Below are 22,663 nucleotides of genomic sequence, written 5' to 3'. Positions count from 1 at the left end.
CACTAAACAGGTGCTCAAATGAAATGAAGCTTAGAGCTTTTGTACAAGCGCAGGGCTGTTTAGGATTCAGAAGTGAGCTGAGTAGATCCTGAAGATCAGTTAATAACCATAACTCTCATTTGTTCTGCAAGAGGAGTTTGGCGTGCTATTTTCAACTCCATCGCCACATTTGACCTTCAGAACAACCCTGGGAGGTAGAGTCAGCCCCTTATGGTGCTGGGGAGACTGAGGCCCAGGAGCCCTTCCGGGTCTGAGCAGGCGTTTTCCTATCCATCCTATTGTGGTCCCCCGAAACTTGCCACGCCTCCCAGGCGTTTTCAGCTCTTGCTTCACCCTCCGGTTAGGTAGGTTCCGCAGTCGTGCCCTGGACAAGGGAGAAGGCTGACACCTGGTACACCCCAGCAGCCCACAGGGCCGACCTGGCCCCACGGTGCGGGCGGGGTGCTGTGTACTACCTGGGGAGGCTTGAGAGGCAGCAGAGGTATTCCTGGCCTCAACTCTTCTGTTCTCCAACCTGGTGAAGGGCTAGTGCTGACACTACTGATGGAGAAGAGGCAGCTCATAAAGCCATGTTCCCTGGACACATTGGTATGTCTCAAACCAACGTCATTCCCAAGTGGAGGAGCTGCTGGGGACACAGGAGACATTGCCCCAAACGTGCTCCATTGCAACTTGTGGTAACGTAATATATTAAACACTTTCTGGCATCAGTACATAAAGCACCACCTCATTCTTTTTATTGGACGTTATTCTATATTATGGATGTACCAAAATTTATTTAGCCAGCTCCAACTGATGGACATGTAGGTTGCTTTCAGTTTATATCAATGAGACAAATTTCTTCAAGTAGAATTATGCTGGGAAAAAACGGTTGGGGTATTTAAATTTTTATAGATTTTGATAAATTGCTCTCCAAGATATTTGTATAAATTTATGCTCCCACCAGCAGTGTATGAGATGCCCGTTCCTCCACACCATCAACATGACCAGATATTTCATGACAATAAGTCCGTGTGGAGAAAGCAGAGGGAGGGTGAAATAGCAGCTGGGAGACCAGTCAAGAAGCTGGGACAGCTGTGCAGCTAAGAAATGATGGGTACCTGAAAAGGACAAGAGAGAGAGAGGAGAGGATGGGGAGACCAGAGCTAGTGTGGAAGTAAAATCTCAGGACGTGGTGGTGAGTGAAGGTAATGGGACGGAGGATCAAGGATGGGTCTCAGGCTTCTGGCTTGAACAAGTGGGTAGCAGTGGTTCTGTTTACTGAGATGCTGAACACAAGAAAGGGAGTAGGTGTGGTGAAGGGAAAACGATAATTTTAGTTGAGAACGTATTGAGCTTAATATGCAGGACATCCTGTTGGAAGTACCCACTGGACCAGGGAGAAAGATTCAGGGACGGTGAATCATTTGTGGAAACCATGCGTGTGCATGAGATCTCCCAGTGATGCATGGATGGATGGGTGGGTGGATGAATGCGAGAGTGGGTGAGTGGATGGATGGATAGTTGGATGGATGGAGGGATGGAGGGATGGAGGAATGGATGGATGACAGACATAAATCTGGATTTTTTTCTATTTAAATTGAATCATATGAAATTGCTGCTTTTGTTGTTCAAAAATGATCAAATACTTAATTTTATGCAGGCTGAAGTGTTTGAGGGGGAAGGGTACTGATGTTGGCAATTTACTTTGAAATGCATCAAAAAATAGAAAGGATTAATGGATGGGTAGAGGGGTATATGTATGATAAAGTAAGCATGGTAAAATGTTAGCAGCAGAGGGTAGGTGGTGGGTATACAGGTACACACTGTCAAATTCAACTTTGCTGCATGTTGGAAATTTCCATAATAAATTCATGGGGAATGTTTTCCAGTTAGCAATTTCGTGCGGTTTCACCTAATATTTACTCCTCATTTGGCTGAGAGATCCTTCCAGGTTCCCATTCTGTAGCAACAAATCTGCCTTGCGGAGTCTGCCTTGGCCTTATTCTTCCCAGAGTTGGGGGCTGGGGGTCGGCGTTTCTCCTTCCCAGAGTTCAGGTTGAATGGCCCTAACGTGCTGTTACTGCGCGGAGTCCGCCGGTATCTGGCCTGTAATAATTATAGATTTCCTCTGCGATTTGATCCCATTGGTTGCCACGGCAACGGCGTAATAGCTCAACTGCAGCGCTGTCACCGTGATTTAGAACCAACGCGTCTCTCTTTCAGCCTCCGGTCTGGGCGCCTCCACCCCCTTGCCGTCGTCATGGCAACTGATGAGCAGCACGTGACCGAAAGCTCTGAGTACCCCCTGAGCTCCCCCTCCCCAGCTTGTGACCATTTCCACTTCCTCTTCTGGGTGCCCATGGACAGGCATTGACCGCCCCCAGCTGGGGCTATAATGGGGGGCGGGGCTAGAGTAATGGATCCCCAAACCACCCCCCAAGAGAGGGGGTGAGGTGGGTTGTCAGAGCCTGAGCCCCTCTGCCCCCAGAGGTCTTGGAGATGACTTGGTGCCCCTCAGAGCCCCTTCACGTCTGCAGTGTGTCATAGGCTGGATCTGCTGCAGCCCCCGCCCGATACCCCAGCCCTGGGGAAGCCATTTAGGAATCTGAAGCCTTGGATCTCCTGTTTGTAGCTTCAAGGATTCCTGAGCCTGTTAGAGAAAAATCGAGGGAGAGGCCCCTGCAAGGGGAATGGGGAGGCAGATAGTCTGTTTCAGAAGGTCCCAGATCATCTTTCCGGGTTAAATCAAGCCGGGCTTAAAACATCTTTTTAAAAAATCTGTGTTCTATTTTTCTCTCTCTGTTCATCCCTCTTTTTTTTTCTGTCTCTGTTTCTCTTTGTTTCTCTGAGGACTTTTCCTTTCTGTTTCTGTCTGAAAATCTCTCGCTCTGAAACCCTCTTCCAGTCTCTCTCTCCCCCTCCTTCACCTCCTCTCCATCCCTCTGCCTCTAGCACTTGCCGGGAACCAGCTGAGCATATCCTTTTCCCAGATCTGCTTTGCTTCCAAGGACTTCTTTCCTCCTTCCTGTACCTGAGCCCATGTTCTGGGGACTGCCTGGAAGTCCGGAGCATCCTCCCAAGGGGGCTCTGGTGCCCGGCGGTACCTCCTAGGATGAAGCAGCTGGTCGTGTCCCCCGGACTCTGCAGAATGACATAGAGGAGGCATTTTGAGCAGGTGGGAGCTGGGCTTACTGCAGGACCCTGACAACCAGGCACTGTAAGTGAAGACGTGTGTGTGTGTGTCCTTGTGTATTTGCATGTATCTGCTGGCGTATGGAGGTGTGTCTCGGCGTGTGTCAGTGACTGTTATGTGTGGTGTTGGCTGTGCAAGTGTGTGTGTGTGTCTACCTATGCACGTGTGTGTGGGTGTGCCTATGTGTGGCTTTTGGTCTGAAGGACACACAAAGGTACGTGACAGCTTTTTCAAGGATGCTTTATGGAGTGAACACAGCAGGATGAGCCCCTTTAGAGTGGGAACAAAATAAACAAAGACAGGTATTAAAATGATAGATAAGGAATTTTCTTTAGTCTGGAGCCTGGCAGAATCACTTCTATAATTGTCTGCCTTCTGGTCCCAGGAAATGAAATCAGGGTCACCTTGAAAAGGCATTTTTGCTCAAGCCTCAAAATAAATCCTTCCTTTCCGTTCTAAGGGCTAAAACAGCACACACACACCCCTTTCTTTCTGAAACCCAGGGGAAAGGAAGGCTCAGGGACACGTGATCCGGAGCTTTGCTTTCTTCTCCCTGCAAGACAGAAGGAGTTTGCAGCGAGAATCTCTTGCTTGGCAGCCTGGATGGCTTACGCCAAGAGCAGGTGCAAGGAAACTTTGGAGAGCAACTCCCCTCACGTCTTTTACTTCTGCAGTCAATTAGAAGTTCACTGTGAAATTTTTCACAGAAGCAGCCCAAGCCCAAAGAGGTGGTGAGAAGGAGGCAGGTTGAGAAAGGGAAATTTCGTTTGCAGGGAAGGTGTGGGAATCCTGGCGCCTTGCCCTTTACGCCCCTGCGGTTGGTGTGTGAGAGCTGGCAGCCACGTCACCCCTGGAAGGGAATCACCTGTCCCTAAATATTTGGGAGACTTGGCAGCCAGTTGCTCTGGGTGGATGCTGACTGTGGGCCAGGCATGCCATGGGCACCTTGGGGGAAAGGACAGATCCAGAGACAAGGACCGGTCTTGGAAAGGTTCCAGTCCACATAGGAACAGACCCTGATCACATGGTGTGGTGCCCTCACACACAGAAGCCTCGCTGGTCTTGCATTTCCTCCAAGGTGCCACTCTCGTTCTCGTTCCCCTATGCTGTGGCCTCTGTCTGCAGTGGCCCTGCCACCTTGGTCCACCTGCCCAAGCTCTCATCACCTTGACACATCCTCCGTCACTGCTTCCAGGAAATCCTTAACTTCCACCCAAGTAGAGCCCACGCTGTACGCCCTCCCCTACCTGCCCTCAAATACCTCGTACCTCTGGCATCCTGTACCTACAGACCTGTCTCTCCACTTTCCCCCCAAGCTGCAGTTTATTCTACTTGCAAAGCATCTGGCTGGACTCTTAAAATGTCAATGTCGTAAAAGGCAGAAATGGCTGAGAAATGGTTCCAGGTTAAAGGAGATGAAAGAGGCGTGTAAGTGAATGCAACGGGTGATCCTGGGTGGATCCTGGATCTGGGGAAGAAAACAGCCACAAAAGACATTTTGGGCACCAGTGGGGGGATCTGGATATAGACTATATACTAGCTAATAGGATTATGTCAGTGATGAATTTCCTGAGTGTGAAATAACTTGTATCTCAGATAATTTGTACTGAAGTTGTATAGGAGAATGTCCTTGTTCTTAGAAGATACAGGCTGGAGGGTTTAGGGATGCAATATCACAATGTCTGCGACTAACTCGCAAGTAATTCCAAGAATAGATAGATAGATAGATAGATAGATAGATAGATAGATAGATAGATGGGTGATAGACAGAGTGCAAACATGGGAAAGTATGAACAATTGGTGGTTCCGGGATTGTGGGTGGTGGTTGAGCTGTGCTTGCAACTTTTCTGTAGGTTTGGACATTTTTGAGTGCCCACTACGTGCTGGGCACTCTGCCTAGCTTGTATGCCTCTCATCCTCAGAGCAGCCTGCAGGAGAGGGAGCTCTATCATACCCACTCTCCAGTTGAGAAAACAGAGGCAGAGCCAGATTCAAGCCCAAGCCAAAACCCACATTATTGCACTGCCCCACTGCCCACCATTATTGTGAAATTACTCAGGATAACTCAACAGTCTTAAACCTCTAGAAGAAACACTTCTGGTTTGAGTCTGAGTGACTTCTGTGGTGTAGAGCACTGGATCTAGAGCCAGCCTGCATTTGTATCCTGGTTCAGCTACTTAAAGCCCATGTGTTCTTGGGCAAGTCACTTAACCTCTCCGTGCTTCCATTTCCCTTTTGTTTCTTTTTGGTATGAGAGGATGATAATAGTAACTACTTTAGAGGGTTGTTCTGAAAATTAAAGGCACTGTTAAATGTAAAAGCTTAAAACAGGGTTTGGCCCAAAGTTAGTGATCAGTAAATGTTGCTGTTGCTATTATACATGTTCTTGTAATCCATGCACCTTCTGCCTTGGCCTGTGATGGATAAATCTGGAGGGTCTTTCTCTTCTGCACCCAGGGCGGGTGCTTTCTAGAGGTGGCTTCCGAGGTTCCCCAGGCCAGCTCGTGCCTCTGGGCAGGCGGCCCCTAATGGATACTCCAGTGATCTCATTGTAGGCTGGGGAAGGGGTTCCAGGCCTCCTTATCCCACCGCTTCCCAGCAGGACTGCCCTCCGTAACTCCTGGCGAACCAGTCACTCAGGTGTGCCGTAAAGGCTCCGAGGAAACACACCTGTTCAATTGGAGCCCATAAACATGCGAGCTCACCAGAGCCTCCCAAGTCCGCCAGGAGGGCTGGAACCAGCCTCTTGCATTTGTTTGTGTTGCTTTCACTCATTGACATTATAGCTCCTCAGAGTGATCAAGAAAGAGGCCAGATCGGGAGTGTTTATAAATTCACTCGGTTTTGTGAGATAGATGTTTGCACACACGAAAAGCCATCCTGAGAGCAGACTGAGGAAGGCGGGTGGTCTCAGTCCTGACAGGTGGGGTGGCTCCTCAGTCATCTGGGTCCCCCTCCCCGCCCCCCTTCAAGGAGGTGGAAAGGCGAGGACGGTTGCCATAGTGGCCACAGAGCCCGGGCCTCACAGTGAGAACCTGGTCGGAGCATTTGGCTCCCCAGTGCAGCAAACACTCGTTGAGCCTTCCCTGCGTGTGATGCGGTGCTGGGTGCTGGCGTGCTGACACGTGTCGGTCCCTCACCATGGGGTTACGTTGATGACCCTCACTCATCAGAGTGTGGAATTCTTATTCGTTGACTTATTTGTTGTCTGTCTCTTCCGCTGGAACAGAATGCAGAGACCCTGCTGTCTGCTTCTGCCACCCCCACCTGGGTCCTTAGGATTTAGTACTGTGTCTTCAGGCAGTGGGCGATCAGAGGATAGTGCCTGACAGTGAATCCATGAATGAATGAATGGGTGAGTAAGTGAATTTCACAGGCTAAAGGGAGACAGAGAGATGTGAACAGATTGTCACATTATAGCTGAACTGGAAAAGAATGTGTATATAAATTGATGGATAATCTAAACACGACAGATGTCCACTGTTGAAACTAGGTGGTAGGTATAGCCAAGTGCATTCACGTGTTTGAAATTTTTCATTAAAAAAAGAAAGGTGGGGGGCTGGCCCGGTGGCGCAAGCAGTTAAGTGCGCGCGCTCCGCTGCGGCGGCCCGGGGTTCGCTGGTTCGGATCCCGGGCGCGCACCGATGCACTGCTTGATAAGCCGTGCTGTGGCGGCGTCCCATATAAAGTGGAGGAAGATAGGCACCGATGTTAGCCCAGGGCCCTCTTCCTCAGCAAAAAAAAAGAGGAGGATTGGCGGATGTTAGCTCAGGGCTGATCTCCTCACAAAAAAAAAAAAAAAAAAAAAAAAAAAAAAGAAAGGTGGGAGGGGCCGGCCCGGCGTCGTAGTGGTTAAGTTCATGCACTCCACCTTGGTGGCCTGGGGTTTGCAGATTCAAATCCCGGGCATGGACCCATGCACCGCTCATCAAGCCATGCTGTGGCGGCATCTGACATACAAAATAGAGGAAGATGGGCACAGATATTAGCTCAGATCCAATCTTCCTCAGCAAAAAAAAATACTACCATAGACTTCAGATCATCAAAACTCTGCAAAGAATCTTCAAACACTTCTGACCCTTTCCTCCTCCACCCATGTACCCACCCTGTCATCTGCCAAAAAAAAAAAAAAAAGATATATTGCTGGAGAAGTACAGATTGAGTGGCATCTAACCCAAAATTGAGGGTCAGGAAGGCTTCCTGGAGGAGGTGACCATAGGTGCACTATGAAAAGGTGCACAAGAGTTAAGGGACTATAAACAGGAGGTGGGGACAGAAAGGACGTTCCAACAGACATTGCCCCATGAGTGATGACCTGGAGGCAGGCAAGAGCAGAGCATGTGTGTCAGTGTCAACAGGGCAGGGCAGGGCAGGAGATACAGGCATTGCAGGTGGGGAGGTGGCTATGTGCCCAGCCCAGCGGCTAAGTTTTATCCTGGGGTTAGCAGGGAGCCAGGGAGTACCAAGCCAGAGAGCAACTGGGTCAGCTTTATTTTGTGAAAAAATAAAATGGTGTAAATTTAAAGGCCTCAAACTGTTTCTGTAGCTCATCTCTTTTCCCCTGGAGGATCGCTAGGGTTTTTGTTCTTGTCTCAAGGAGCATGATTTTAGAGATTTGCTTTTTTTACCTAGCAAGTTTGTTTTCTCCTAAAAGTATCAAAAAGTCATAAAATGGGGGCCTTTTTCTCAAAGGGAAGCAAGGTGGAGAATGCCCCCTGTGATGGGAGCCGAGGAACCAGGGGAGTTTGGATACCTGGAGGGGTTTCCCCTCCTTGGCGGACGCCAGCCCAGGATAAACTCCATCGCAATTTTATTTACTCTGGATATTTGGCTCTGTGTGGACAAAACGTTGGGAAAGCAATTGCTGTTGTACAATTGATTGAGGCTCTTCTGGCCTCGCCCACTGATAATCACAAGCATCCTTTGATCAATCTTCTTCCCTGGATTTGCACCCCAGCTCTTTCTTTGGTGCCACATTGTGTCCTACGGGCCCTGCTCCTTTAGCTAAACCAGCTGAACAAGGCGTTGTCAGCTGCATGGCTAACGCCTCCACCGTCTGCCCCTGGCGTCCCGTGGGCAGACTCTGAGTGCTCCTAAGTGGACAGATCACGTTTCATGCCTCGGAAAAACAAGCTGCCAGATGGGGAGGTAGGGCTGGGCGTGAGGATCTTTGAAATCAACACACGAGTGCCCTCCAGAAGGCCCGGCTGGCCAGGGTCACGTGATGGACGGCCATTGTGGGCACATCGAAAGCAAGGGGGGAGCCTGCCTGTTGGGTTGGGGTAGTTTTTCCGGGAAGGTAATGAATCAGGGTGCTCTTTCGTTACTACAGTATTTCTCCCTTATTTGCTGTTTCACTTTCCATGGTTTCACTTCGCCGCAGTCAGCTGTGGTGCAAAAATATCAAATGGAAAATTCCAGAAATAAACAGTTCATAAGTTTTAAATTGGACATGTTCTGAGTAGCGTGATGAAATCTCGCGTTGTCCCGCTCCGTCCCACCTGAGCTGTGAATCATCCCTTTGTCCAATGTGTCCACCCCATACACGCTACCCGCCCGTTAGTGGCTTAGTAGCCGTCTCAGTTATCAGATCCACTGTTGGGTATCGCAGTGCCCTAATCAAGTCACCCTAATTTTACTTAATAATGGCCCCAAGTGCAAGAGTACTGATGCTGGCCATCCGGAGATGCCAAAGAGAAGCTGTAAAGCGCTTCCTTGAAGTGAAAAGGTAGAAGTTGTCAACTTACTAAGGAAAGAAAAAAATCGTATGCTGAGGTTGCTAAGATCTACAGTAAGAAAGAACTTTCTATTCGTGAAATTGTGAAGAAGAAAAAAATTCATGCTAGTTTTGCTGTTGCACCTCAAATACATATGTACAGGAAAAAACACAGTATAGATGGGGTTCTGTACTATCCGTGGTCTCAGGCGTCCAGTCGGGGGGCTTGGAACGAATCTCCCATGGATAAGGGGGGGTCCACTGTATATCATTGGACCTCCCCTTTGCTGTCTCTCCTGACCAAAGTGTTTAAAGAGTTGGCTAGAAGAATTAGGAAGCAAGAAAAGTTAGGCAAACTCTTTATCACAGATGAGTGTTTAGAACACCCGGTAGGTGTGCTCCATGCCTGGAGTTGTCCCGAGTTCCTGGCATTATCAAGATGCCAGTGCTTTCACCCAAGGGCCTTGTATTGCATCGGGTGTGGTAGGGCTCCTCGTGGACTTTGGGTCTCTGCACCTTGGAAGGGACAAGAGGCACAAGAGTTGGGGTTCAGGAGGAGTGCCCAGTGAGGCCTGAGGTTGGAGATGAGTGGCCAAAAGACGAGCGTCTTCAGGAAGGCTGCAGACAGCGATAACTGTTGGTGTGAAGTTTTTTGTTCTTGTAAAAGAGGTGTGTGTCGGTCTGAGTTGTCTGATGAGGTTTCTGGGTAAGGTCTGAAGCCACCAACCTGGCAATGTGCCCAGAGCTTGGTCTTCAAGCCCAGACCGCCCTGGTTCTAACCCAGCTCCACTATCTCCAGCTGTGTGTCCTGTGCAAGTGGCAAAACCTCTCTGAGCCTAATCCATCCCCTGAAAAATGGGAAGAGTAGTATTTGGCTTCCAGGATTAGCTGAGATAGTGTGTGTTAAGCCTTGACAAGGTAGGTATTCATTAAAATTAAATCGTAGCAGATCCCTACATACACGCATAAATGAAAGATCCTTTGAATTGCTGAAAAGTTGAGATATTTCCAAGGGGTTATAGGAATACTGTCAGGCACACACCATAACTCCCGTCACCAAAAGTGTTTCCAAGCCACCCGCCGTGCAGACTTCTAAGGAAATAAATGAATCGGTTATTACACGCTGGGGTTTTTGCATACTTAGCAGTTCCTGGAGTCCTTAAAATCCTTTGTTTTCTCTGAATGGGAAATGTGTCTTCTCCAATCTCGCTCACCTTGTTTGTTTGTTTATCATTGGCCCTCCCCCAGGAGCACAAGGTCCCAGATCAGAGCAGGACACGTCCTTTTTCTGTGCTGTGTCTGTGTGGCTCAGCACAGGTGCCCCGTCCACATTTGTGGAACTGAGCAAACAGATTTTAAAGGCACCTCAGCGTTGGCACCAGCATCCTTCCTGAACCAGATTCTGTTCTTCCGTTCCTGCTCGCTCGTAGGGTCGGAAACCCAAAACCAGCTCCTCCGTTCACAGACAGACGCATCTTTCCTTGTATTTCCTGCCCAGGACAGAGGCTGGCTGTCTCTCGCAATCAGGGGGCCTGGATTTGCAGCCTTGTCTGTCCCTTTTTCACTTCACTTTGTTCACAGGCTGGTGGGGAAGCCACCTGCCCTCTAGCAACTCCGTCTTTCTTAGGAGTCAACACTTCATGCTCCCTGCATATGCGATTTGAGTTCCTCTCCTTCTTCCTGAGGGAGCCTGGCGAGCGGGGCCGACTGTGACACAGATGCACGAGGATGTAAGGGGCTGGGCCAGACCAGCTTCTCTCTCTAGAACCTGGAAGTTCAGGCTCATAGGAGGGACACCGCACGCGCAAAGAGTCCTTCCCAGCGCTCAGGCTGGAGAATAAATGCCTTCCCTACAAGGTAGAGGGGTTCTTTGGATTGAGAAAATGGCCTGCCGTGAACCATCTCTTCTATGTCCTGTGTATGTTCTGCAGTTGGCCCTAACCAAATGGAGTGTGTCGTGACCTCAGGGGTAGGTTTCATTCTTCCCGTTTTACAGATGTGGAAATTGAGGCCTGGATGAGGTGAGCAACTTGCCCAGGGTCATCAAGCTAATATATGGCACATTTGGACCCAATTTCTGGCTCATGTGACTTTCTCAGCTGCATCCTCCGTCTTTCTTAGGAATCAACACTTGCCTCTTTTCAAGAACAGTATTCCTCTCCCCTTATACAAGTCACTGATGACTGTGTAATGCCCTGAGAGGCAGATTATAGGAAATTATGAATGCAGAGAGGGAGAGCTGGGGCCTCTCCGTGGAGATAGCCAGGGGAGGCTTCGGGAGCTGGGGTTGGAGGAGGGAGCCATCTGTCCCAATGCAGCCGTCACAGCCCCATGAATGGGGCCCTGTTAGCCATCTGCAGAGGCCCAGGGCTCCGTCTTTATTGGTTGCCATGGCGACCCCTGGACTTGACAATGGAGGTGCTGAGCATGTCACTGTGTCCCATTGGGTCTGCAGAAGAGCCGACGGCTGGGGCTGCGGATGGGAAAAGAATGTCCCCAGCCCCTGCCAGCTCTGTTGTCTCGACCCCAAGAGCACATGGGAGAACGAGAGAGAGCATCTTTGGGGCCCCAGAGAGGTCTGGGGGGTCCATTTCCAGTCAATGCTGCATGCAAAGATTTCGTGCTCACAGGGCCTGGGAGGCAGCATAGTGGGAAGATGAGGTAGACACCATCTTCCTAGGATGTTTGTGGAGTGTTGACTGTGTATTCAGTGAGGTTTGCAGCCGGGCGCTGCTCTGGGGCTGGGGATACAGCAGGGACCGAAGTCCCAGGTCTCGGTTCCCCCTCTGCTAGCCCACGAGGTGGGTTCAGCTGGTTCTTTTTTCTCAGGATTGCTTCGGCTATTCAGGGTCTTTTGTTGTTCCACATAAATTTTAGGATTCTTTGTTCTATTTCTGTGAAAAATGTTGGGACTTCGGTAGGGATTGCATTGACTCTATAGATTGCTTTAGGAAGCGTGGACATTTTAACTATGTTAATTCTTCTAATCCAAGAGCACAGAATATCTTTCCATTTCTTTGTGTCGTCTTCAATTTTTTTCAGCAATGTTTTTATAGTTTTCAGTGTACAAATCTTTCACCTCTTTGGTTAAGTTTGTTCCTAGGTATTTTATTCTTTTCGTTACAATTGTAAATGGGATTGTATTCTTAATTTCTCAGCATGGCTGGACAAGCGGTGCGTCGGTGTGCGCCCGGATCCGAACACCGGGCCGCCAGCAGCAGAGCTCGTGCACTTAACCGCTAAGCCACAGGGCCGGCCCCTGGGTGCTGTATCTTGTCAAATGCTTTCTCTGCATCTATTGAGATGATAATGTGATTTTTATTCTTCATTTTGTTAATGTGGTGTATCATGTTGATTGATTTGCGGATGTTGTGGGTTCAACTGGTATTATCCCCATCTCACAGATGAGGAAGCAGAGGCCCAGAGAGGTTACTTAATGTGCCCAAGGTCACACAGCAGTAAAAGGGACTAGTTTCACATTCAACACCCTGCATACCACCTCCGCAAACAGCCACCACGGGCTTCTTTCTCCCTGTATCTTTGAGAAGTTTAACTTTCAAAGTCAGAACCCTATTTCCAGGGACATGGGGGTCACGCAGACATGGGTCAAGCACAGGGTCCACCGTCCACCCCTCATGACGGTAGTTCTCCACCTCGCCTCGGGAGCTTCACTAATGCCCTGATCACGCCCGGGAGATGAGTCCCCTGATTCCTATCGCTGGCTTTTGAGCTCTGAGACCTTGGAGAAGCCCGTTAACCTTCTGAGCCTGTCATGCGAGGCGAACACTGCAGGTGAGTGAAATTACACACGGAAGGTACATGCACATAGCGGGAAGTATGGGTGCGTTAAACAGCGGCCGATACTTTTACAACTTTTATTCTCCCTCCAGAGCAAATTGGAAGGATTTTCTTTTTCTTGTTTTTTTTTTTTTTTGCCCTTTCACCTGAATTCCTCTCATCCTATAGATTCAAACACTGCAGTCACCCATCCCACCCCACCCTCCAAATGCAAGAAGCAGATAAGAGGGAGCAGAGAGAACTAATTAGCATTTTAATTAAAGGAAAAGGCATAGAGAGAGGTTGGAGGAACTGGAGGACTCTGGTTAGACCAGGGCTTTCTGCTCATTTTGACTGAGACACACAGTAAGAAACAGCCTTTAGTGCAGGCCCACCGCATGCCCGACACAAAAAGTCCTCTCGCTCACCGTGGACTCCGATGGTTCCTGTTCTTATTAATTGATTGATTTAAATTTCTCCTGCAGTTCTGATCACCTCAAGGCAACAAGTCCCAGTTTGATGCTAGCCTGCCTTTAGCGCCTGTCTAGTATCCGCCAGTCTCCCCTTCCAGCCAAAAGAGAGGGCTGGGCCTGAGGCCGAAGCCTTGGGCAGTCAACCGTATCCAACTTTTAACTCAATAACCTGCTTTGATTTTATTACATCCTTTTCCCAATCACCTTTATTTGTAGCAATTGAAACTTTGAGGGAAGGTGGGTGGGTAGTGATTAGAAAGGGTTCTAGGAAAATAAGTTTATGTAAATTTAAAAAACAAGGTGATTTCAAGAAATACGTTAAGTAAATACAAGGGATATGAGAATTAAGAAATGAGGGAGAACCAAAGGGAGGTTTGGAAAACTCAGGGAGATTTGGGGTTTCAGAGCCCAGGAGTGCTAGCAACCAGCCTACTTTCCATTCAGATTTGGGGATTTCTCCAGCCTCCCTGGGTCACAAACCTCAGTCTGCGAGAGCCCCAGAAGCCCCCGCACAGCCTGGGATCCCTCACGGTCCCCCTCCTTTTCCCAGATGCAATCCAGGGTCCAGCAGGTTGCAAAGGGCACTGCTAACAGGGATGCTAATGCCGCTTCTGGGGGAGGAGGAGGTTGGGGGGCAATGCTGTGCGAGAGATTCCTAGTAAACCGGGGAGCTCTCAGCATGCTTGCCAGATGGTTCTCGGGGTCGGAAGCGGCCTTAGAAACGATGTGATCCACACCCACGTTTTACACGTGAGGAAACCGAGGCCAAGAGAGGGATGTGTCTAGTTTTGGAGTCAGACCAGGGCTGTGCTGGACCATCATGTACGCAGTGGCTTCACATTTGGGCGGAGGGGAATAGTGTTGTTAAGTTGTTGTTTTAACACGGATTTCATACCCGCTCACTGATTTTAATAAGAATCCTCAGATCTGTCGTAAAAGGCAGGAGTTAACTGTCACTTCACAGCTCAGATGCTTGAGTTCATTCATCGTGTAAATTCACTGCAGGAACCATGCTGAGCTCTGGGTCCCGTGGTGAACAAGGAAATGTGACCCCCACTCTCTCGGGGTTTACATTTTCTAAGTGTGATTGGAGGGTTTCAGGCAGGAAAGTGATGTGAGATGAATTAGCCTTGAAAAGGTCAGAGACCAAGTAGAAAACAGATGGAAGGGGAGCGCGAGAGAAAGCCGAGAGGCCACTGGGGATGTCACTGCCCTCGTCCTGACGAGAGACGACGGCAGCTTAGACCAGAGGGGTTAGGGGCTTGCCCCCAAACACAGGTGCCCCAGGACCCTGGGCACCAGCTCTCTGCCGTGACTGTCGGTGCTCCGGGCGTCTCTCCCGGGGAAAGGAACCCTTCCCTTGTGGCCAGCTCGCCTCTGAGGGGCTTCGGGGCAAGTCCGGAGGGAGAGTCTGCCTCTCTCTTGGGCCCCTTTGCGTGGTGACCCCAGAAACCTCCATGGATCTCAGGCCACAGAGCTCTAGAATCCACTGCTGCATCGTCAGCAAAGAATGAAAGGGAGGAGAACTCAGAGAGCCAACTCAGATGTTTCCAGTGCCCACCACCTGCCAGCTGTTTACATCCGCTCTCTCTAATTCCCAACACAGCCCAGCCGTGAGCCGGGCATCACACCTCTTTCTGGAAATAAGGAAACTGAGACTCAGAGCGTTTTCATAAGTTTCACTCTGTTACACAATTACATAAGATAGAGTGATGGTTTGGACCCAAGCTTTATAGTCTGAAGCCCAAGCTCAGATGCCACTCCATGCACGACATACATATCTGTGCTGTCTGTTATAGTGCACGTGACAGACATGACTAATAGATCACAGCTTTTTTTTCCCCTCAAAGCCTAAGAGGCCATAATGTCTTTCAGCTCACTGCTCCAAATAGCCAATACCCATCAATCACAACTGGCAGGTGACATTTATTTTCCATCCCAACTCTGCCCCTAACCCAGCAAGTTAGCTTCTCCCCTTATGTTGGCTCTAGTTGATGCTCCTGGCCTAGGGGCAGTATGAGAAAGTCCACAGGACAAGTGGGTTCTAGACCATCTCTCTCCGATGTTCAGCAGCAGCAGCACAATCGTCATCAATAGTCGCTCTGTGCCAAGAGCTTATGCAACTTACCTCACTGAATCTTCATAAGGAGCTGAGGGGCGGGAACTGTTACTATTCCCATTTCACAGGTAAGGACACTGAGGCAGGCTATTAGAATGTGAGCCTGTGAGAAGAGATTAATCTTGGTCCTGTTCACCATTTCAGCACAGCACCTATGCACAGTGCTGGCGTGTCACAGAGTGCGCTGATGTCTGCTGAGTGATGAAGGAAGCAAACCTTGAGATCACCCGGCCCATAGCAGGAAGGAATGCAGACCCAGGCCAGTGTCATCAGTGTGTCCTGTTCTGGTCCCCTCGCTCCCACCTGTAAAATAGGAGAGCTCCATAGTTCTTTTCTATTATTTAGGTCAAACTCACAGAACAAAATTAACCATTAACCATTTTAAGTGAACAGTTCAGTGCCTTTTAGTCTGTTCACAATATTGTGCAACCATCACTACTATCTAATTCCAGAACCTTTTCATCACCCCGAACCATTAAGCAGTCACTCCCACTATCCCTCTTCCCCGTTCTGACAACCACTAATCTGCTTTCCATCTCTTTGGCTTTACTTATTCTTGAAGTCTCATATAAATGGAATCATACAGTATGTGGCCTTCTGTATCTGGATTCTTGCACTTAGCATGTTTTGAGTTCATCCACGTTGTAGCATGTATCCGTCCTTCATTCCTTGTTATGGCTGAATAATACTCCTTTGTATGACTAGACCACATTTTGTTGACCCATTCGTCTGTTCATGGAAAATTTGGGTGGTTTCCACCTTTTGGCGATTGTGAATAGAGCTGCTATGAATGTGCATGTACCTGGATTTGTTTGAGTTCCTATTTTCAGTTCTTTTGAGCACAGTCATGCGTTGCTTAACGATAGGGACATGTTCTTAGAAATGCGTTGTTGGGGGAAGAGGGAGAATCTCCCTCCGCCCTCTTCCTTAAGGTTCTTATGGCTGGCCAAATAATTAACAAGACAGGTTAGCAGGAGAAAATAATACCAAGTTTAATAACATGTATATAAGGGAGAAACTCAGAAATGAGCAACTCGTCCCTCTGTCTAAGCTGCTTGCTTAAGTATTGCAGCTAAAGGCGAGGAGCGTGTTGGGGGTGGGTAGTGGCCTGGGACTTCAGAGGGCAGGAGGACAATTCTTTTCAGGGTCATCTATAGATAATGTGGTCAGGGAGGGACAGAGTTTTTGATAAAAGGGGCTTGGTGCCTTTCCTATTGTAACCTCTATCCTACATTATCTTTACAGCCATTATGATAGAAGATCTGTTCCAGGAAGGAGCCACCATGTCAAATTCTTTAGGCAGTTAGTGGGGGAGGTCAAATGTCCTTCAGAGAAAACAATCAAGGTAAAGAGATATATTTCAGGGTGGCCAAATCTTGATCTCCCACAGCGTCATTAGGCGATGTCATCATTGTGCAAATATCACAGAGTGTACTTACAAAATCCTAGATGGTATAGCCCCCTACACACCTAGGCTCTATGGTACTAATCTCATGGGGCCACCATCATATATGTGGTCCATCATTGACCAAAATTTTGTTACGCATTACATGACTGTATGTACTTAGGAGTGGAATTTCTGGGCCATATTGTAATTCTATGTTTAATTTTGTGAGGAACCCACAATTCTTAAAGGCCATGCTAACTCTAAGACTGGGAGTTTAGGAGCTGGGCCCTGGCTTCTTCCTCCCCATCAACTTCCACCCCAGTCAGTGCCCTCCAATGTGCCTTGTGAGCCCCCCTTCCCAGCCCACAGTGACCCCAGCATCTCACTGACATGCTGAGTGCTTGTTCCCCTCCGCACCCGCAACGTGGGGACCTGGCTTAGCAGGATCCTTCTGGATAAGACTGGAGAGCTGGGCTCCCTCCCCACTTGAGATGGTCTCCAGAGGGTCTGATCAGCTGGCAGTCAGCGCCAGCTGGTCCTGCCCCGTATCTTCCCTTCCACCGCTCTGTGAGGTCACGTCCCAGCCACTCTCCTCGTGCACCCAAATCCTTGACCATTCCATGTCCTCTCACGGCTTGGAGCATTTGCTCAGGCCTTATCTCTCCTTTCTTCCTTGGCTTCTGAAATCTCCCAGCCTTTCCAGGTGCAGCTCAGGTGACTCTCCCTGGCATCGTAACGCCTGTCAGTATTCATCTCTCACTCAGTGTTCTCATGGCACCTTGGTCATACCTGCAAAAGTAATGATTCCGTCCTGTCTTATACAGAATTAGTGGTTGACAGTGAACTGGAAAATTTTTATATACATCTTCTGCCAGGTTATTTTAAGAATTTATTGACATGATGGGTAAAGCAGCCTAGTACATTAAATTCTCCCATTTTCTCCCCCTCATTCCTCCGCCACTAAATTATAAGCTTCAGAAAGATAAGAATGTTTTATCCATCTTTGTCTTTCCTGTACCTAAATAATGCAGTGCCTTGCCTGTAACAGGAGCCTAGTTAATTTCTGTTGATTGAATTAGTGGGCTAGAGAAAGTGGGCAAATGACATTAACTCTTCTGATTGTTAGAACTATGTTGTGCTAAGAATTAATGTCTAATAGAGATCAGGTTTCATTATAAGGTCAGTTTCAACTGCCCCCTCGGGAAATGTCGCCTCTGTCTATTTCCCAGTGTGACATTTTGTAATTGAAAGTGTGCGGGTGTGCCTCTCCCTTTTGCAGAGCATTCAAACATTAGTATGCGACTTCTCCAAGATTCTCGCATTTTCAAAAACACATTTAATGGGAATTGAATTGTGTGGAGTCTTAAGTGCTCCTGCTTGAGACAAATGGTTTTAAATGAGCAGCAAACTGCTCTTTCTACGTAGTTACTGAGCTGCTAAACTAACAGGATTGCATGGAGCTGGATGTGCTAGAATCGATTTTAAAAAAGACCTATTGAGTTGTCAAGGAAAGAGTATGGTTTCTCAGTTAATTGATGGTCACACGTTCCAAGCTAACTCTTTTCTCAAAAATATTTCCTCTGGTGAGGAGCAGCAGAATTTCCTCTCTGAACTAGTTCATTTGTATCCATCAAGCCTGAATCGACTGCGGTTAGGTGTTTTGGTTAGGTGTTTTGATATTGGCTGAATTGATCGATACGTTGTAATGAGTGAAGACAAAGGCCTTGGGGTCCAACAGTCCCAGGCAATCCAATCACCTAGGCCAAATACCACAGCCCCTCTGGCTTCTGTCTCCGCGTCTCTGAAACGGGGAGATGCCCTATGCACTGGATGGCTAAGTGGGTCCAGGGGGATAAAGCACCCTTCAGAATCTCACCCAGCAGCCTCCTTCCACAGTCACTTCCACCCAGGAGGAATCCTGGACTCCCCACTGGGAGAGGAGGTTGCTGGCCGGAAGTCTTGATCCTTAGCCACCCAGCAAAGCCCTACTCCACCTGCACTGCTGAACCGAGAGACTGTCACTCCCAATGCACTCCCAAGATTTGGGGCTCATCAGTCTAATGCTCTAACCATGCTGTTAGCTGGGACTGTGTTTGCAAGCAAGAGAAATCCACTCAAAGTAATGCAAGCAAGCCAAAAAAAGCAGGGTTGGGCTTTCTGAACTTTCCTGCCAAGACGTTCTTAGGATGGGAACACTTTTCCCCCCGCTCCTGTTGTTTCCTTCCTTGTGGAGGGACATCTATGAGCCTAACACTCCTGGCCCTCCCCCACCCCCACTCCGTCACGTCCAGGGCCAGGGGACTCGGGCTCGCCCCCATGGCCAAGCTGAGCTGCAAGCGTGAGGTGGAACCAGGGAGGCCCCCACATCCAGGACCCCCTCTCTCTCCCTGGCGGCTGCTTCTCTCTGCGTAGGCCGTGTTCTTCTCCAGCCAAAGACCCTGTTTGAATGCTGGCTCCTCTCATGGGGTAGAGGGTGGCTGCCCCCACAGCTCCCAGGACTCTGGCCCATCCTGGTCCAGTCAGCCATGGCCAGTGGGTCACACAGAACAGACATGGCTGCCGGGTCTGCATGCCTGTAGACAGAGGAGGAAGTTTCTGAGAACAGGAAGGCTTGGTGTGTTGAGCAGACACCCCAAAAGATGCCTCCTGCACCCACTCCCCAGAGAGCCTCAGGTGCCTCATCTGTGAAGACAGGGTGATGATGGCCGCCACCTCCTCGGGCTCTGGGGAAATGAGATGGTGTCTGCAGCGCCAGCCAACAGCCTGCACATGTGAGTGCTCAGTACATTGTAAAGCCCGGAGGACAGGACTGCGTCTAATTGACCCCTGTGCCCCCGTGCCCAGCGGAGGGCCCACACACAGTAGGTGCACCGTGAACATTTGTAGACTAAGTGGATCCTCAAGCCAATGCCAGCCACCTCCCACCTTCATTCCCTCTGCTTCTAATATTACAGCCCGACATTCCGTTAGCTCTGGGGACACGGAGTTGGGGGTATTGCCAACTCGTCATCCTGAGCTCGGTGCCAGACACCCACACATTTCCTCACCTGCGCTGCCAAGCCCACGCGCACTTTGCATTCTGAACTCAACCTCTTGTCCCTCCTTGTTCCATTCTGTCTTTGGGAATTCAGCCCTCACCTCCAGCTGTAGGATCTCTCTGGATCTGTGTCTGTCACCTCTGGTTGGAGCTTCCTCCATGCTGTCATCAAAGGATCAGAGAACTGGGCAGGCGGGCCCTCTAGGTTTTCATCCAGGTTCAAGATGGGATTTTCACCCACTACAGGGCTGAGGGTAGGATTGGGAAGCCTAGGCCAACAGAAAGCAGCCTGGGGAGGGCTGCAGCCCTGCGTCCTCAGGCTGTAACAGAGTACGTTTCAGGTGGTTATAACTTGTCATAAATCCCTGCACTAGAGACAAGCTAGCACTTCCAAGCGGGACATCTCTGAACCCAAACCCTGGCTCCACTGCCGACCTGCCATGACTCTGGGTAGATTACATCACTTCTTTTCTTATTGTGGCAAAAGGCAATAACATAAAATTTACCATCTTAACCATTTTAAGTGCACAATACAGTAATGTTAACTATATATACCTTGTTGTGCAACAGATCTCTAGAACTTTCATCTTGCCAAACTGAAACTCTGTATCCATTGAACAACTCCCTTTTCTCCTTCCCCCAGCTGCTGGCAACCACCATTCTTCCTTCTGGTTCTAGGAGTTTGACTCTAAATGCCTCATGTGAGTGGGATCATGCAGTATTTGTCCTTTTGTGTCTGGCTTATTTCACTTAGCATAACATCCTCGGGGTCCATCCACGTTGTAGCATGTGACAGAATTTCCTTCCATTTTTAGGGCTGAATAATATTCCATTGTACAGATATACATTTTTTTCATCCATTCATCCATCAGTGCACTTTAGGTTGCTTCCACCTTTTGACTGTCGTGAATAGTGCTGCAATGTGCATGGGTTAAACTACATCACTTCTGAGCCTCCGTTTCCTCATCTGTAAAAGGGGGGTAATCCTACCTACCCTTTGTGAGTATCCTGGAAAATGCTAGCACAGCGACTGGCACATAAAAGAGGCTTGATAAATCATGCTCCTAGCACCTTCTACTTTTCCTGAAAAGCATTGCCCCCAACCATAATTATGTGCTTGTTTGTGCCATTGTGTGTTTCATCGTCTTGTGTCCCTCACGAGGATGTAAGCTCCATGCCTGGTTCATTCACCCTTGTATGTCCAGCCCAAGAAACAGTGCCTGCTGGAAAGTTGGTGCTCGATAGAATACTTCGATGCAGAATGAGTGAATGGACATCTATGGAGTGTTTGGACTCAGTAGTGTGTCTTAGTGAAGTTTGGTGACTCTGGGGTCAGACAGGTCTGAGTTCTGTTTTCAGATCCATCACTTAACCTCTCTGTGCCTTAGTTTCCTCACCTGTAAAAAGGGGACCACATACCATTGTTGTGGGTGTTAACAATAATAAATGTTAATAGTTCCATGTGTAGAGGGCTTAGCACAGTGTGAAGCATACAGAAAGGACTCAGAAAACAGGGTCCACCAGTAGGAGTGAGAAGCGAATGGTTCCATCATGGTGCTGGGATACAACACAACACAACTAAAAATACACGTGCCAAATGACAAAGCAGGTATTTAGCAAGAAGACCCACAAACAACAAGGTACACAGCACATCTGAATGGTGGCCTGAGGAGAGGGAGGTGGGAGTGGAGAGAGGCAGTAAAAGGAAATAAACAATGTAGGGGGGTGGCATTGCTCCAGGCCCATGATGCAAAAGGCAGCCAGCAGAGTGAGGCCCTGGGATCTGGGGGCAGGACTTAGGAGCAGCCTGGAGACAACCAACATACCTGTGAAGTGGGACCTGAGACCCCTGACTGCTGGGGCTGTGTAGGGTAACCATCCAGTTTTCTGGGACAGTTCTGGTTTCAAACGGAAAGTCTCACACCTCAGGAACCCCCTCAGTCTCAAGCAAACTTGGGTCACCTAGTACTCCACTGGGTCCCCAGGATTCCCAGACAGCCCAACGACTAATATTCCATGTCAGAATGTTATCAAATTGACCTCACTCCTGTGGGACTCCAACCCACATTCGGAGGAGCTCCAAGGACGGACCCATGGGTGGGCTTTGTACCCACAATCCGTCCCTTCCCCAGAGGGTTCTTTTCTGTTCAGTGTCGCGGATTTGAAACAAAACTGAAGCTGAGTGGTCAATGGCACAAGCTTTTCTTCAATGGCCAAAGAATGGTGAAGTGGGAACTAGGTTCACACATCAACTTCTCAGCTCTTGGGGTGAGTAAGCAGCTGTTATAAGGGGTCGAGGTCATGAAGGAGAGGAAGAGTCATCGTATTTGAGGAGCAGGGCAGGCTTTTCGAGGGAATAAGGGTGCCACCTCTTTTCTTTCCTTTAGTCATATCCTGCCATTGCCGTGGCAGTTGCAAAGCATCCTGGCGCTGTTGGGTGTGTTATGTAGCATGGTAGTGCAGTACAATGAGCGTGTAACGAGCTGCGGAGTCTACGTCAGGTCAAGGCAGACTGCCATGTTGCCTTCACCCAGTTTTAACTGGTTTCAGCTACATGTCTCAGCATCTCCTCCTTCCTCTCTTTGTGGTTTCCTGTAAGCTAACGAGAATGTGTTAGGCTTGTTCTGAGCAGGGTTGTGGTTGATGTCTTGTGGGGCCGGGGGCTGGGGTAACAGGAACAGTGCAGAGGGAGCTCCCAGCTGCCCACGCCGAGTGGTCACCGTGGTGTTTGCAGCCCCCCCATCTGAAAGCTTGCTTGCTTGTCCAGGTGGATGATGCGCTGAGCTTGTCAACTCGCTTACAGGGACATCTCAGGCCCACTCTGTCCCCTCTGTTTTTCCATCTAGAAAATGGGCATAGTAATCCTGCCTGGGTGTGGTCAAGGTCAAATGAAAACGCACGTGACCGGGCTTTGATTTAAAGTGGATTTTCAACGTGAAAGCAAAGGATTTATGTCAGAAGAACCTTCTCCACTGTGTG

At 49.0% G+C, this 22,663-nt stretch overlaps 1 protein-coding gene across 5 annotated transcripts in view; it reads left to right on the top strand.

Annotated features, from left to right (window-relative positions):
• ABAT (4-aminobutyrate aminotransferase) overlaps window positions 1-22,663 on the top strand; it is an 87,370-nt gene that overhangs the window by 25,085 nt on the left and 39,622 nt on the right. Inside the window, exon 1 of one of the 5 annotated variants that reach the window (XM_058570092.1) lies at window positions 2,853-3,199. The exons of 3 other annotated variants lie outside the window; for them this stretch is intronic. The gene's annotated coding sequence lies outside the window, so the exon portion shown is untranslated. Of the gene's footprint in view, window positions 1-2,852; window positions 3,200-19,013; window positions 19,419-22,663 lie in introns of those variants that run through there. One more of the 5 variants, XM_058570091.1, reaches the window with a different exon arrangement.

This window comes from Diceros bicornis, chromosome 26 (assembly GCF_020826845.1).
Source record: "Diceros bicornis minor isolate mBicDic1 chromosome 26, mDicBic1.mat.cur, whole genome shotgun sequence".
NCBI classification, from domain to species: domain Eukaryota; kingdom Metazoa; phylum Chordata; class Mammalia; order Perissodactyla; family Rhinocerotidae; genus Diceros; species Diceros bicornis.
Note: the sequence above shows the minus strand (reverse complement) of the source record. Positions and strands in the feature narration are given on the sequence as shown.